Consider the following 15,324-nt stretch of genomic DNA (forward strand, 5'->3'; position numbering starts at 1 on the left):
ACATCGTATGGGAGAGGAGTTAGCCCCCTTTATGTAAGGCCCCCTCCAAAATTATTATTACTAATTACTCTGTAAATCTTGGCCCGATTTTGATAAAATTTGGTAGGATGATAGGGTTAGGGCTCCCCTACGTAACATTAAAGCGGCGATCAGCTCTTACACTTGTTAAGGGGAAGTATAGGAATCGTTTCAAATTATCGACACGTGAACCGATTTTCATGAATGAAATGTCATTCGAATCGAAATTTTGTACAGATTTGCACTTTAAAAGTCTCGACGCCGTGCCTCATAAGGAGGGGAGTTTGCCCCACCCAAATAAGGCCCTTTCTAAAACTATTATTACCAATATTTCTATAACGCTTAGTCCGATTTTGATAAAATTCAGCTCGAATAAGTGGTTAAAGCTCCTCTACATTGCTGATGCTCTTGCACCTACTAAGAGGAAGTACTGCAATCGTTTAAATTATCAATGAGTGAACCGATTTAAATCAATGAATTGTCGTTCGATTAAAAAATCTTTGCCTCTTTGCCTAGAAGTTCTGCAATCGCAGTTTATTTTTCTTACTCCTCTTAAAAGGAAGTAATGAAATCGCAGTTTAATTTTGCTATTCACGCACAAATACCTTCCTATGTTATTCAAAACGCTTTTTCAAGAAAAGTTGTTACTGAGGATGGTTTGGGGGACCTTAACGATAATCATTCTTTAAAAAGATCTCTCTAGTGGTAGTTACGGTTCCGACTTACCATCTTATCAGGTTATAATGATAGAATTGCTTATTCCAAATTTAAAAAAATCTGTAAAGCAGATATGTAACTTTGTAAAATAGACAAAAAGGAAAATCTATCCAAAAGGTACAAAAATCTCTTTAACAAAAACTTACAGTTTAAAATGTTAAGTATAAGGGTTGATTAAACGCCAAAAGGTACACAAATCAGCAAGCACCCAAAATTTCATTAATTCTTCATTAATATTTAAGTAATTTTACTGCATTAATATTCATTAATATTTTTTAGAATTTATTAGATGTCACAGACCCTTATGCTGGCCACTTCATTTATAATATTTTTTTGTTATAATTATGATAAATCACACATATGTACATGCATGTTAAAGTAGAAAAAGACAAAGTTAGAGTAGGCTACTGTCTTGAATTCGTCTTACCGAAATATTCGAGAGCACAAATAACACACAGTTATAACAAGTAGATTATTCAACAACAATTATTGATTTCTCTATTTTAATTTAATTTTACTTATAGTAAAATACTGGAATAATTAGCTGTCCTAAAAATATACATATCTTATTTACTTTATTTTACATATTACATTTTTTTTTATAAAAAAAAGTTTTGAATTTTTTAGCCTCATAATTTTTTTTTATTTTTTATAACGTTTTTCTTTTTAACCTGTAATTAATAGTTTGATTATTATAGATAACTAGATATTACAGTCAATCTACAGTGCTACTTGAACAAATATTTTGTAGACGAAAATGGCCAGCATAAGGGTCTGTGACATCTAATAAATTCTAAAAAATATTAATGAATATTAATGCAGTAAAATTACTTAAATATTAATGAAGAATTAATGAAATTTTGGGTGCTTGCTGATTTGTGTACCTTTTGGCGTTTAATCAACCCTTATACTTAACATTTTAAACTGTAAGTTTTTGTTAAAGAGTTTTCTATAAAAGATAAAATTCCCAAATTTTCTTTAAATCTTACTCCAAACCCTCCTTTATAACTGTAATTTTTTTGCAACCACCCAGATCTAATAGGTTTCGAGAAAAAAGTTGCCGAAAATGAGCAAAAACGGCTTTTTCAAAAAATGTTCTTGTTCTTGTTCTTCTTCTTCTTCTTGTTGTTCTTGTTGTTGTTCTTGTTGTTACCTTTTTTGTAAACAACGTAGCGCCTAAACGCGTGAACCGATTTTCATGAATGAGGTGTCATTCGATTCGGAATTTTATGTAGATGTGCCTTTTGGGGGTCTCGGCCCTGTACATCGAATGGGAGAGGAGTTAGCCCCCTTTATGTAAGGCCCCCTCCAAAATTATTTTTACTAATTACTCTGTAAATCTTGGCCCGATTTTGATAAAATTTGGTAGGATGATAGGGTTAGGGCTCCCCTACCTAACAATAAAGCGACGATCTGCTCTTACACTTGTTAAGGGGAAGTATAGCAATCGTTTCAAATTATCGACACGTGAACCGATTTTCATGAATGAAGTGTCATTCGAATCGAAATTTTGTACAGATTTGTACTTTAAAAGTCTCGACGCTATGCCTCATAAGGAGGGGAGTTCGCCCCACCCAAATAAGGCCCTTTCTAAAACTATTATTACCAATATTTCTACAAAGCTTAGTCCGATTTTGATAAAATTTAGCTCAAATAAGTGGTTAAAGCTCCTCTACGTGGCTGTGAAGTGCCATCATGCTCTTACACCTACTAAGAGGAAGTACTGCAATCGTTAAAATTATCAATGAGTGAACCTATTTACATCAATGAATTGTCGTTCGATTCAAAATCTTTGCCTTTTAGGGAGAAGTACTGTAATCGTTGTTTATTTTTCTTGCTCCTCTTAAAAGGAAGTACTGAAATCGCAGTTTAATTTTGCTATTTACGTACAAATACCTTCCTATTTTATTCAAAACGCTTTCTCAAAAAAATGGTTATTGAGGATGGTTTGGGGACCGCAACTATAATCATTCTTTAAAAAGATCTCTCCAGTGGTAGTTACGGTTCCGATTTAACACCTTATCAGGTTATAATGATAGAATAGCTTATTCCAAATTTTAAAAAATCTGTAAAGCAGACGTAACTTTGCAAATAGACAAAAAGGAAAATCTATCCAAAAGGTACAAAAATCTCCTTAACAAAAACTTACAGTTTTAAAAGTTAAGTATAAGGGTTGATTAAACGCCAAAAGGTACACAAATCAGCAGTTCCCAACATTTCATTAATACTTCATTGATATAATTTAAGTAATTTTACTGCATTAACTTTTCCTTCACATTTTTTAGAATTTATTAGATGTCACAGACCCTTATGCTGGCCAGTTCATTCATAATATTTTTTTATTATAATTATGATAAAATGAGTGATGAATTATTCTGAGTAGTCACATATACATGCATGTTAAAGTAGAAAAAAACAAAGTTAGAGTCGGCCACTTTTTAAATTTCAATCACGGAGGATTCAAAACAATATTTCAGTCTTAAATTCGTCTTACCGAAATATTCGTGAGCACAAATAACATACATTTAATAACAAGTAGATTATTCAACAATATTTACTCATTTCTCAATTGTAATTTAATTTAGTCCCCCTAATTTTACTTATGGTAAAATACTGGAATAATTAGCTGTCCTAAAAATATGCATATCTTTATTTTCTTTATTTTATATTACATATATATAACATTGTGGGAAGAACACCTAGATTGAGAATGTAATTGAAGAAAACTATATTATTTGCGATAAAGCCAGATTATTTATTACTTATTATTACAAACGTTTGACTACAACATAAAATAACAATTACTTTAATCGAAGAATGAACTTAAACCAATGATTTTTATTTAAAAATAAAAATAAATGCATAAAATCATTGATGTAAAAAAAGTTTATGAATTTTTTAGCCTCTTATTTTTTTTATATTTTTTATAACGTTTTCTTTTTCACCTGTGATTAATAGTTTGATTATTATAGATAAATAGATATTACAGTCAATCTAAGTTAAATGGTGTGCTACTTGAGTAAATATTTTGTAGACGAAAATGGCCAGCATAAGGGTCTGTGACATCTAATAAATTCTAAAAAATGTGAAGGAAAAGTTAATGCAGTAAAATTACTTAAATTATATCAATGAAGTATTAATGAAATGTTGGGAACTGCTGATTTGTGTACCTTTTGGCGTTTAATCAACCCTTATACTTAACTTTTAAAACTGTAAGTTTTTGTTAATTATCTTGATTAATCCACATTTAATGTTATAATAAGTTCTATTTTTATTTTGTTTCATTTATTTAGTTTTACTGTGCACTTTTTAGTGTTATACGAGTAGGTATGCATGGTTATTTTCCTAGAGAGATAATTTAATTCAACCAATTTATTTGGGATGGTAGGGATAATTCCTGAAGAATTATAACGTCGCTGTCCAAAATTAAAGATTTCCAATCATCTGAAGCCCCTTTCTCTCCTCAAAGGCCTCTAAAAGTCATTCTTTCCGTAAAGCCCTCTATCTAACCTTTCTAGAACCTCCTTTTCCTCTCTAATGGGTTGAAGTTAATAATATTCTTTTCCCAATCATAATAATAATAATAAGGTGTATATTTTCAATTTACAATAAACGTAATGAAGAAAAATTACAATATATAACACAAATGCATGGACTTGGTCCATCAGCAGAGAAGCACGTAACTAAAATTCTAACTTGATACAAAGCAAACAAAAAAATAAAATAAAACAAAAATACATAAAATTTAAGAGAAGAAACTAAAAATTAAACTGTTCTATCATAAACTTCCTATATCTACCTGCGCATATACAATACATATTAAGCTGTGCCCAGTCCTTACCATTCAAATACTCTAAAAATTGGGGTTCACCTAATTGTTTTGTCCCAAAACATTTAATTCTGAACTCCCTTAAAACAGGACAAACGGCAATGTAGTGGTAGACATCTTCCACTTGACCCAGATTGCACAAACTGCATAAATGCTCTTTTCCCAATCATCCGCATTACTTGACCGTAACATTTTTACTTACGTGTTTCAACTGATTTACAAAATATGTTTAATTCGTTTTAATGCGTTTTCGGATTTTCCATTTTGGTACATGTTGATACTGAAACTCCTTTAGAGCTTCTTTTTTTCCAAAAGTTCATCGAAAAGGTTCTCAGAGAATATCCCAGTTTCTTAGTTGGGCTTCTAGTTTCTGCCGCGTTGAGGGTGATTTTTTCGACTTAAATCTGGAAGAATTGGTGTTTTATTATTATTCGAGTAGTTGGGATTAGTCTAAAGTATTCAGCTTAGTAATTCGATATCTTACTTCTTCTTAAAAGTTTGTCCACACTTAATGCTTAAGTTACAGCTCTCAGATCCCAGCTGCCTTATATATTTACAGCTACCGATGCATTTATGCATTTAACTATCTTTCAGAGTCGGAAGAGATTTACCTATTACCATGTACATATTTTGCTTTTACTTTCTGATTGACTTCTAAGCCTTACTCCGAACAGGCTGTGAGCAGCGTCTTTAACATGTCATTAATTAGTCTTATCTCCAGCTATGAGAAACAAATAAATTATAAACAATGCAATTTTCAGAATATAGTTGCAAAAAATAGAATTCCAGGAGAATATGTGAAAAAATTAGAGATAATAAATAAACTTTTAATTTTTTTTTTTTAAGTACAAAAGATAACATTTTACCGTACTTTTTCATTGTAATAAAACTATTTTATCGTTTTAAAAGCAACATTTTTCCGTTTGAAAAGAAAGTGAATCATTCTTTTTGAAAAAAATATTCTACGGATCTCAAAGCTATATTAATTACAATTCAGACAATCCAACAAAATGTTTAAATAAATAATACGTGGTTCCGAACTTACATCGTTGAAACACTTTTTGGTAAACTCATGCATACTACTTGCCCTCCAATGTGCTTCTTGTGTGTTAACAGCAAAGAAGCAAAATAGATCTTTTTGCATTTCCAGCATCTTTCGAGCCAATTTTTCAGATCATGTCCATCTGTGACATCATCTGCCATCATAATATTTTCTCACAATTTTACTATCCAAATATTCTCAGCTGATTCCATCCAAAATAAACGGGTAAAAACATTAATGAAAGGGAACGATTATGAAATTTGTAACCTACAGTAATGAACAAACTTTAATACATATATTTCTGAAGTTGTATAAAACTTGTGTATTATATAAGTTATATATGAATGATTAAAAAAAAAATGCATAAGTTTAGAAAGTTTAAATGAAAACAACTTAAGTAATGTTTTATACAAGTTTTATAGGCGTATTACCTACTTACACAATTTTATAATTACGGGAACAGTTTTTATATCTTCCATTGTTTGTTTATTTATATATTGTTACAATAACAATATTATGCTTTATTGTTTCCGACGAAATTAAATAACCTTCAAGTTCTTCCTCTCAGTTACTATGTATGTAGTAGTATTAATGTAATTTCCTTAACCCAATTTTCTTCTGGCTTATTTCATTTAATATTACAATATAAATTTCTTTTAAAATTTTGATGATTATTTAATATAAGAATTATATTAAGAAAAAGTCGTATCCTAGTATATTTATTTCTTCTGTGTGATCTCTTGCATATAAAAGTTCTCAGCTGTCCATGCAAAGTAAATAGGAATATTAAAGAAAAGGAACAATTATGTCTTATTATTGTTATGGATTTTCCTTTCTGAATTAACTTATGGATCTCTTTCTCTGTCTTTTTTGTTATTCACATTTTACACGTGTTTATGTTTTTAATGATTTGTAAATTTGATGGAACTTCATTACTGTCATGTACAGCGTTAAGTAGTAACCGTCCAATGATGGTTCTTTCTCCTCTATAATTTTATTGCTGCAAAATTGGAAGATCTCGAGGCTTCTCAGCTGACGAGTTAAGCTTTCCGATCAGAGATTTTGTCTTGGGTCATAGAAATTATTGTAATTAGAAGGAAATGACTAGGTACGAGTATTTAATATAGGGAATATTCAGATCACTATAGCGGGTTAATTAGATATTAGCCATAGTGTTTGGTCAATTTTTTTGTATAAATTGACCTAGTTGTGGCCTATAAAAGATAATGTTGGCTAAAAATCTGCGGTTTGCTTTTTAATTATTATTATTATTTAACCCAAATATGACCTTGATATTTGAAGATACTAATCTTCTAAACCAGAATAAGAACTTCTGTTTTATTCCTATCTACATCATTTATCATGCTCTCTTGAGTTATTTTTAAACAATATTAGTTATAACTTGGATAAAAATAAACCTAAAATGCCCTATAAATGATCAAATACAGAGCCAGCAACACCTAAACATATCTGCAAAATAGTTAATTCAACAACCTTATTTATTTAAATTTAATAATCGAATGATGGAAATGTTAACGCCATGATTATTAGCATCCTTGTAGTATATAGCCACAGTATTGATCAGGTTTGACATTTACTTTATCGTGACCCCAGATGAAGGTGATAACCTCAAATAAGAACCAGCCCCTCCTCTAGTGTAGAGAAGTGTAGATCTTAAAATTGATTGTATTCTGTTTTAAAAACTAGAAAAGCATTCTGTACTCGTATTTTTTTCACTTCTCAAAGTTTCCTTAATTTGTAAACTTTTCCACGTTTCAAAGCTTTTTTTTTTTTTACACGGACAGCATTCACAACGAATATGTAGACCACAATCAATTAACATTTTCTCGACAAACACACTGACTGCATTAACTCCAACAAATTCTAGGCAAATAAATTAATATAATGAAAGACATCTTAATAAACGGTGTTCTTTTTAGCAAGCTGTAAGAGAGAGAAAAATAAATTAATTATAATTGAAGTTATCGTACGTAGAAGTGTTGGTCTAACATCTCCATTTGTTCTAATTTTATTTTCATCAAGTTGCTGAATGCCTCGTTTCTTAGAAAGAAGAAGAAAAATGAAACAATATTAAATAAAAATGATTGATTAATATCAAATGAATACAAGGTATAATTAAATACTTCTTAGAGGCATCACTTTCTAGATCAGTACTAACTAATGGTATAAATATAGCATAGTTAAACAAATTCCTAAAAAGTTTATTTTTCTAAGAACTTCAAAATAAGTATTCTTAGTAAAAATGTAACTTTACAAATTCCGCCATCAGCTGTTTGTCCATATTGTGTTTAAGAACTCATAAGGGGTATTATGGAGTTATTATTATTGTGTATTGGTCATATTATTATTGTGTATTGGTCATATTATTATTGTGTATTGGTCATATTATTATTGTGTAATCAAAGAGAGATGCTTATTACTTTAATAAAATGACCCATAAAATGAAGCAGCGTTTTCATTTGTAAGAAACCCCAAAAAAATGAAGAAAACGCTCGAAATTAATCTTTGTCACGAGATCGCGTACATGACCTTGGGGATGAGACCTTAATGTCTTGTGTAGAAAAGTCAGTATTAGTATACTGCAGAATTATTTGGCTTCTCTATTCCCAGCCGTGCCAAAAATCTTCCCCTGCATTTTGGTATATTTATTTCCGCTCAACATTTGGGCCTAGAATTTCCATCTTTTGGTTTTTGCTTTTAGTGTGCTTAAATGATTTCAATGTACGTAGTTTAAAAATTAATAAACTTATAAGATAAAACTTTTTGACAATCTCAAGCATGCTTAGTTGCAAGGATTTTGTTGTAATTATTGAAATGAACATGGGTCGCTTAATTTGTTTTAATTTTAAAAAATCTTTATTAGATTCATTTAATTTAAGCATTTGTCCTCCACTTCGAATTGGAACTCCTTATCGATGTAAAATTCACATGCGAGTTCAGGGATACAGATGTGAACACATTCTATCTATTCGATGAATCTGCACACAAATTAATTTTCCTTAACTTGAATTTTTTTGCAATTTGAATGAACGTTAATATTAATAATAATAAGATAGTAGTAAGTAAAGTAACCGCCTATTTTTTCAGGCTGGACTTAACGTTCAATTAGCTGTCGTGGACGGATGCGAAAGCTCATACTTTACTATAAACAATTTTTTTTAACAAATAAAAAGTAGTCATACGCGGGATTCGATCTGGGGATCTCCCACTTACAAAGCCACGCTCTTTACCATTAGACCAACACCCGAAAAAATTGTATCGACATATTTTCATTTGTCTAAGTTTGCTGTAAAGAAGAGTTTGATTTTCATGGATGGTTTCGTAGTGGCTAGCAAAACGGAATACTATCAATCGAACTTACGGTAATATCTCTTAATACAATCAGTGCCAGGAAGAAGTACTTGCGTTTTAAGTTTGAAGATCTTAAAATACATACTTCCGAATAAAATTGTTTACAATTCAGTGGTTTGCAGAAAATCTACCTAGTTAAGTAAAATTACGCGTAAAGAGCGTTTTAAAAATTTTTGTTTTCTAAGTACATTGTTTTTGTCATAAAATCGATATCCAGCTGGCAATGTTAGATTTTACGACCTGTTGTTTCCCCTTCTTGCAGACATTAATCGATAAGCTCGCAGTTAGCTTGAACTGATCTGTTCTATATTAAAGGAAAGAATAGAATACACTATCATTCCATCGTGTTTTTTTGTCTATGTAGAACTAGACAGTGTTATAACATGTTGGTGATAAAATTAATCAATATTTAGATATTGTCTTCCTCCGATTACATTGTAGCCGTCTAATGATGATAAAAAATGGAGTGATGGATTCTTGAATTTTATGCCACAGATAGTCGCTAATAAAAGACATAATAAATTTTAAGTGAAACTAAATCTTGCCTCAAAATATTAACTGCATTCAAATCACCAATGCACTTTATTTTTGGTTTCAATACATTATATGATACAGAAAACAGTTGTTCTCAAATGACTCAACTGGGAAACATTTTAGAGAAAATTCTATATGAATTGGTCCAACCGAAATTGCAATTAACATGCTGATTTGTTGGTTCAGTAATGTACTATAGTTTCATGTACACAGATCCATAATTTCGAAAGCTTTCCATCTGTAAACAACAGATTTGTATGAAATTTTGTAATTATATACTCTGTACTTTTCTCAGTTATGAGCTATAGTTTTTATCTGTTCTGATCCATTAGTTGTGAATATATTTTGGGCCATAACTCACACTGGAATTGAATGATCATGAAGCCAGCCATTTTCCTAATCTTTTTTTTTTGTCTGCTATGGTTGCAAATATCAAAAAATTGTGAATATATCCATGAATATACGGCATGTGAGTTAAGTTTCGTTTTTCAAAATTTTTACACTCGAGCTCAGATGTTTTATCATCCCTGGCGTAATACAATGCTACTTAGTGAAACAGCTAGTATAATATAGTAAACACTCCTGCAGTCGGTTTAGATTTCCGTTTATATTCCGGATTATTGCCCTCTCTATGCAAATCAATAATATTGATGTGTCAAAACTAGTGGAAATCAACGCCAAATTTTCAGTGTTTTACTAATTAGACATAGGGAATTATTTCGTTAAGCTCGTAATTTAGTTACTGAATGGCTTAAATTTATTTCTTATTTTGTTGTGATATTGCCTTCACGTTATATTTTCGGGGGTATTTTTAATTTACCATCAATGTTTTCTTTTGGCCGTTCTTAGCAGTTACTGAATGGCTTAAATTTATTTCTTATTTTGTTGTGATATTGCCTTCACGTTATATTTTCGGGGGTATTTTTAATTTACCATCAATGTTTTCTTTTGGCCGTTCTTAGCAGTTACTGAATGGCTTAAATTTATTTCTTATTTTGTTGTGATATTGCCTTCACGTTATATTTTCGGGGGTATTTTTAATTTACCATCAATGTTTTCTTTTGGCCGTTCTTAGCAGTTACTGAATGGCTTAAATTTATTTCTTATTTTGTTGTGATATTGCCTTCACGTTATATTTTCGGGGGTATTTTTAATTTACCATCAATGTTTTCTTTTGGCCGTTCTTAGCAGTTACTGAATGGCTTAAATTTATTTCTTATTTTGTTGTGATATTGCCTTCACGTTATATTTTCGGGGGTATTTTTAATTTACCATCAATGTTTTCTTTTGGCCGTTCTTAGCAGTTATTGAATGGCTTAAATTTATTTCTTATTTTGTTGTGATATTGCCTTCACGTTATATTTTCGGGGGTATTTTTAATTTACCATCAATGTTTTCTTTTGGCCGTTCTTAGCAGTTACTGAATGGCTTAAATTTATTTCTTATTTTGTTGTGATATTGCCTTCACGTTATATTTTCGGGGGTATTTTTAATTTACCATCAATGTTTTCTTTTGGCCGTTCTTAGCAGTTACTGAATGGCTTAAATTTATTTCTTATTTTGTTGTGATATTGCCTTCACGTTATATTTTCGGGGGTATTTTTAATTTACTATCAATGTTTTCTTTTGGCCGTTCTTAGCAGTTACTGAATGGCTTAAATTTATTTCTTATTTTGTTGTGATATTGCCTTCACGTTATATTTTCGGGGGTATTTTTAATTTACCATCAATGTTTTCTTTTGGCCGTTCTTAGCAGTTACTGAATGGCTTAAATTTATTTCTTATTTTGTTGTGATATTGCCTTCACGTTATATTTTCGGGGGTATTTTTAATTTACCATCAATGTTTTCTTTTGGCCGTTCTTAGCAGTTACTGAATGGCTTAAATTTATTTCTTATTTTGTTGTGATATTGCCTTCACGTTATATTTTCGGGGGTATTTTTAATTTACCATCAATGTTTTCTTTTGGCCGTTCTTAGCAGTTACTGAATGGGAATTGCGTCCACAATTCTGTTTTCATTTAGAGATATTAGAGTTTGATTTCTTGCGTTTATCTATTTCTAGCTTAACGTTGAAAAACAACCAATTTTGACTGTGTTTTATTTTTTCTATAAAAGATTGGTGGCATGGAACAGAAATTTCAGGGACATTAGTTGATGAAGTAGAAGTTTGAATAATTATAGAACGTGTATTTGTTACTTCTCCAAAACTAGGTAGACATCACTATCAGCTAGCTAAGTGATTTTAATTGCTAACTGTTGCTATTCGATGCATTATGTACCCGATACTAGAAACCTTTAAAACATTGTCCTTCACCCACTTTACTCAGCTACATTATGAACATTAAAATGAGGTCAATATTATGATTCATAGTCAGAGAACATAGAAGCTGTTTGTCTCCCTTTCGCTTTTTGCTGCTTCCTTACTTAATTAAAGTTAAGTACTCGTAAAGTAAAAAGTGATGCCCTATTTTTTCAGGCGGGCTTTACGTGCAACTACCAATTGGGTGTTGTGGACGGAGGCGACTATCAAACATACTTTACTGTAAATTTCTTTTATTAACCATTAAATAAAATCCAAGGCCTAAAGACCGAGAATCGAACCCAGTACCACAATACAAATTAGCTTTAAAGGTCTCCCCTCTAACCGCTCGGCTACCGTGGAGCCTTTAAAGTTAAGTACAGTAGAACCTGGATTAACCGGGCTGACCTCCGGCTATACCCCCGGAAAACTGAAATCCCGGTTAAACCGAATACACAGTATTACATAGCAATAAATTATTGTTTCGTCCCAGAGATCTTAGACGGCAATCCTTTTTTTTAATTTTTGATTTTTTTGTTTCAATTTTGTAAGTTTTTGTTTCGTTTTAATTTTTTCTCTTTTCTTTCTTTTTTGGCCGTTCAACTTTTTGAAAAATACTTTTCAAGTGTTGTTTGCTTTTTTTTTATCAAACGACCACTCTCTAATGAGTGTGCGCAATTTAAAAAGCACAACTTTTTCACTGGATGGAATGTCCTTATCGTGAAAAAATTCAATCAATTCAGCAACTGAATTCGATGCTGGATCCAGGGATATTCCTGGGTGATCTCATTCTCTTCTTTGTCGATTTCATTTCCGGTTCGTCTTCTCGGATGTTCTGGACGATTTCTTCAGGACTAAGGCATGCAAACTGTGGAGCATCTCTATCACAATCGAACCACCCCAAAATGTCTTCTCGATTCACTTTTGTAAGACCTTGGTAAATCCCTAGAAATTCAGTACTAATTGCACCATATTTTTGGTTTTTACACACATACAACATACATAATGACCCTTCAAGAAAATCAGGTATAAAAGAGTTGCTGCCACGCCTACAATTATGTTATATCGGAAGACAACAAATTTTCCTGACGCCACCGAAAATTAACTTTTGTTTCGGTGCCGATCCAGGTGTTCTTATGATATCATATCCGAATCCCGGTTAACCGAGGACCGGTTAATCGAGGTTGTACTGTATTTACAATAGTAAAACTGTTCTACGGATTTTTGTTGTTAAGTCAAATTCATTAAAGAAACGATTCTTCCTCTTAAGTTGCTAAGATTAATAATCTTTTTATGGAGCTACTTGCACGCTTTAGAATATGTAACTATACAATATGAATTTTGAACAAACTATCGAAATTATTGGCAGCAAATTATACTGTTGCAAAATCCAAAAAAAGAATTAGCAATTTCCTAGGAGTTGTTAGCGGCCAATTTCAGCATGAAGCGATGTAGTAAATTCATTTTCGAGGGTAATATTGCTCGTTACGGTTGATGGATTTGCAATGTTGTCCATAGGAATGTTATTCCCATGGGATGGGATAGGATGGGACAGCACACATTTGTATTTCCCATGGAAGTCGATACTTGATATTGTAAAATAAATTTAGGCTGAAGTGACTCAGAAATAGAATGAGAGTGTCAGAATGATACTGAATTGTCATACTTAGATTATATTGTACTTTTGAATGTTAAAGTTAATAAATTTTGTCGTTTTGCATGTCTCTTTGTACATGTAGTCCTATTTAGTAGACACTAAACGTAAACTTTCATAAATTTAATAATTTTATTTGAACTGTATTCCATATTAATATTATAATGGGAATCCCGTGGGATGGGATGGGACAGGCATAAATTGCCATGGGATGGGATGTGATGGGGCAGAAAAATATGTCCCATGAACAAGCCTGTGGATTTGGTTTCTAGTATCGGAAGCGACAGTAGAAATTAATGGGGGATGATACTAAGCTTAAAAATTCTACGTTGTATATCTTTTTACAGATATTCTGTTGGGATATACACTCACAATAGAATGGGCATTCAGGGACATGTATTTACAGTTTAATCTCAGTTTGGAAGGTTTGGCAATGACCATAATCACACATTCCTGTACCTAGGGGAGTAAGAGAAATAAAACATGAAACTTGCATTAAATATTAATGGGTGCTTCGAAAAAACTGTTGAGAAAAGAGAAAGGAGAAAAAAACCTTCTGATACACCTATTCAATAAATTCTGTTAAATACTATTTACAACCATATGACATCAGTACATTTAAAGGTCATCAACTAATGAATGTATAATGTCACATTGGCTGTGTTCATTCATGATGTCAGCGGGGAGAATGTTTTGGTCAGGCGAACATTTGCTTTTCATTCACTCTAGTCTTGATCTGTACACTATCTATGTAGGCATTCGTTAAATAAAATTAATGTATTAGTTCTAAACAAACTAAAAACAAATTCTTCGTTTTAATTCTTAAATAGTTAACTGTTTGTTTTATATTCATATTGAATCAATTAAATTAATCTTTCGACTGAATATCTTTTAGGATTTGTTGTCAATGAGATCTTAGTCTTATTGAATTCTTGACTCCTAAACGAAGCTAATGAATTTCAGGCGCTAAAAGCTGACAAACGAAGACACGATGCTTTTATGTATTGAAGTTAGTTTTGCCCCATCTTCTCTAGTCTTTTTTTAAATTTCTCTGCTTCGCAAAAAAAAAAAAACTTTCTAAAAGTTTAAAATTTAATTTTGAAAGGAAATATCTGTTTGATAACCCTTTAGTTCCCCCGAGGGGGAATTGGATTAACCACTTCTTCAGGATACTTGGCGTCCCTGCAGCTATCCCAGCCTAACAACATGAACATGAGCAATATATACTGTAACACCCCCAATACATTTACACAGTACACATAGGGCATAGTCATCTGTACAAGGAGGGGCTTATTAGCTCGGAACTGTTGTGCAGATTGTGTCCAGGATGAGGAGGAAGCGGTCACTCGCTGGTTATTCCATTGCGGTAGCGCTATGAAACCTTTGGATCTTTGCGACCAAAGGAGATAGTAGCGCAAAAAGAACTAGTAGGGAAAGTCCTGAACCTTCTTAGTTGGGGAGGTTTCTTCTACTAGATCCAAAGGGAATGGCGCAAAAAGCCCCTTTTGGATGCGGTGCCCCCTTTAGTTCATAAAAAGTGGTTCATGATCTCTGACTACTCTTACATATGGCAGAAAGCTTAACTTATACATTCCCGTGGGCGTCTGATCATAAATTAGCGATGAAAGTTCTGCAAGTACCATTGCTGAGTTAATTTTCAATCCTTATCTATCTTGGAACAATCTAGTTAGCCTCTAATACGTACTTCCTGAGATATTGAGGTTCCTGTCTGCGCTCCCACAGAAGGTGGCCGACATGAAATAAACAACGTTACAAGGGGATTTTCGCGTAAGAAAGGATCAGTTGCTCTTATTTTAATCTAGTTTTATTCATTAAAGATAATCAAGAGGATATGAA

At 31.9% G+C, this 15,324-nt stretch overlaps 1 protein-coding gene and 1 long non-coding RNA gene across 11 annotated transcripts in view; one reads left to right on the forward strand and one right to left on the reverse strand.

The window, feature by feature from the left end:
* The window catches only part of LOC141456370 (phospholipid transfer protein C2CD2L), a 56,226-nt gene that overhangs the window by 9,598 nt on the left and 31,304 nt on the right, over positions 1–15,324 (forward strand). The gene's annotated exons all lie outside the window — the stretch shown is intronic.
* On the reverse strand, positions 4,051–5,816 carry LOC141455907 (uncharacterized). Its single transcript, XR_012459530.1, has 3 exons — positions 5,610–5,816; positions 5,049–5,285; positions 4,051–4,968 (listed from the first exon to the last, which is right to left on the reverse strand). It is a non-coding gene; the product is annotated as an uncharacterized lncRNA (long non-coding RNA).

The sequence above is a fragment of the Rhodnius prolixus genome, unplaced genomic scaffold, assembly GCF_049639745.1.
Source record: "Rhodnius prolixus isolate KJV_2025 unplaced genomic scaffold, Rpr scaffold_4, whole genome shotgun sequence".
Lineage (NCBI taxonomy): Eukaryota > Metazoa > Arthropoda > Insecta > Hemiptera > Reduviidae > Rhodnius > Rhodnius prolixus.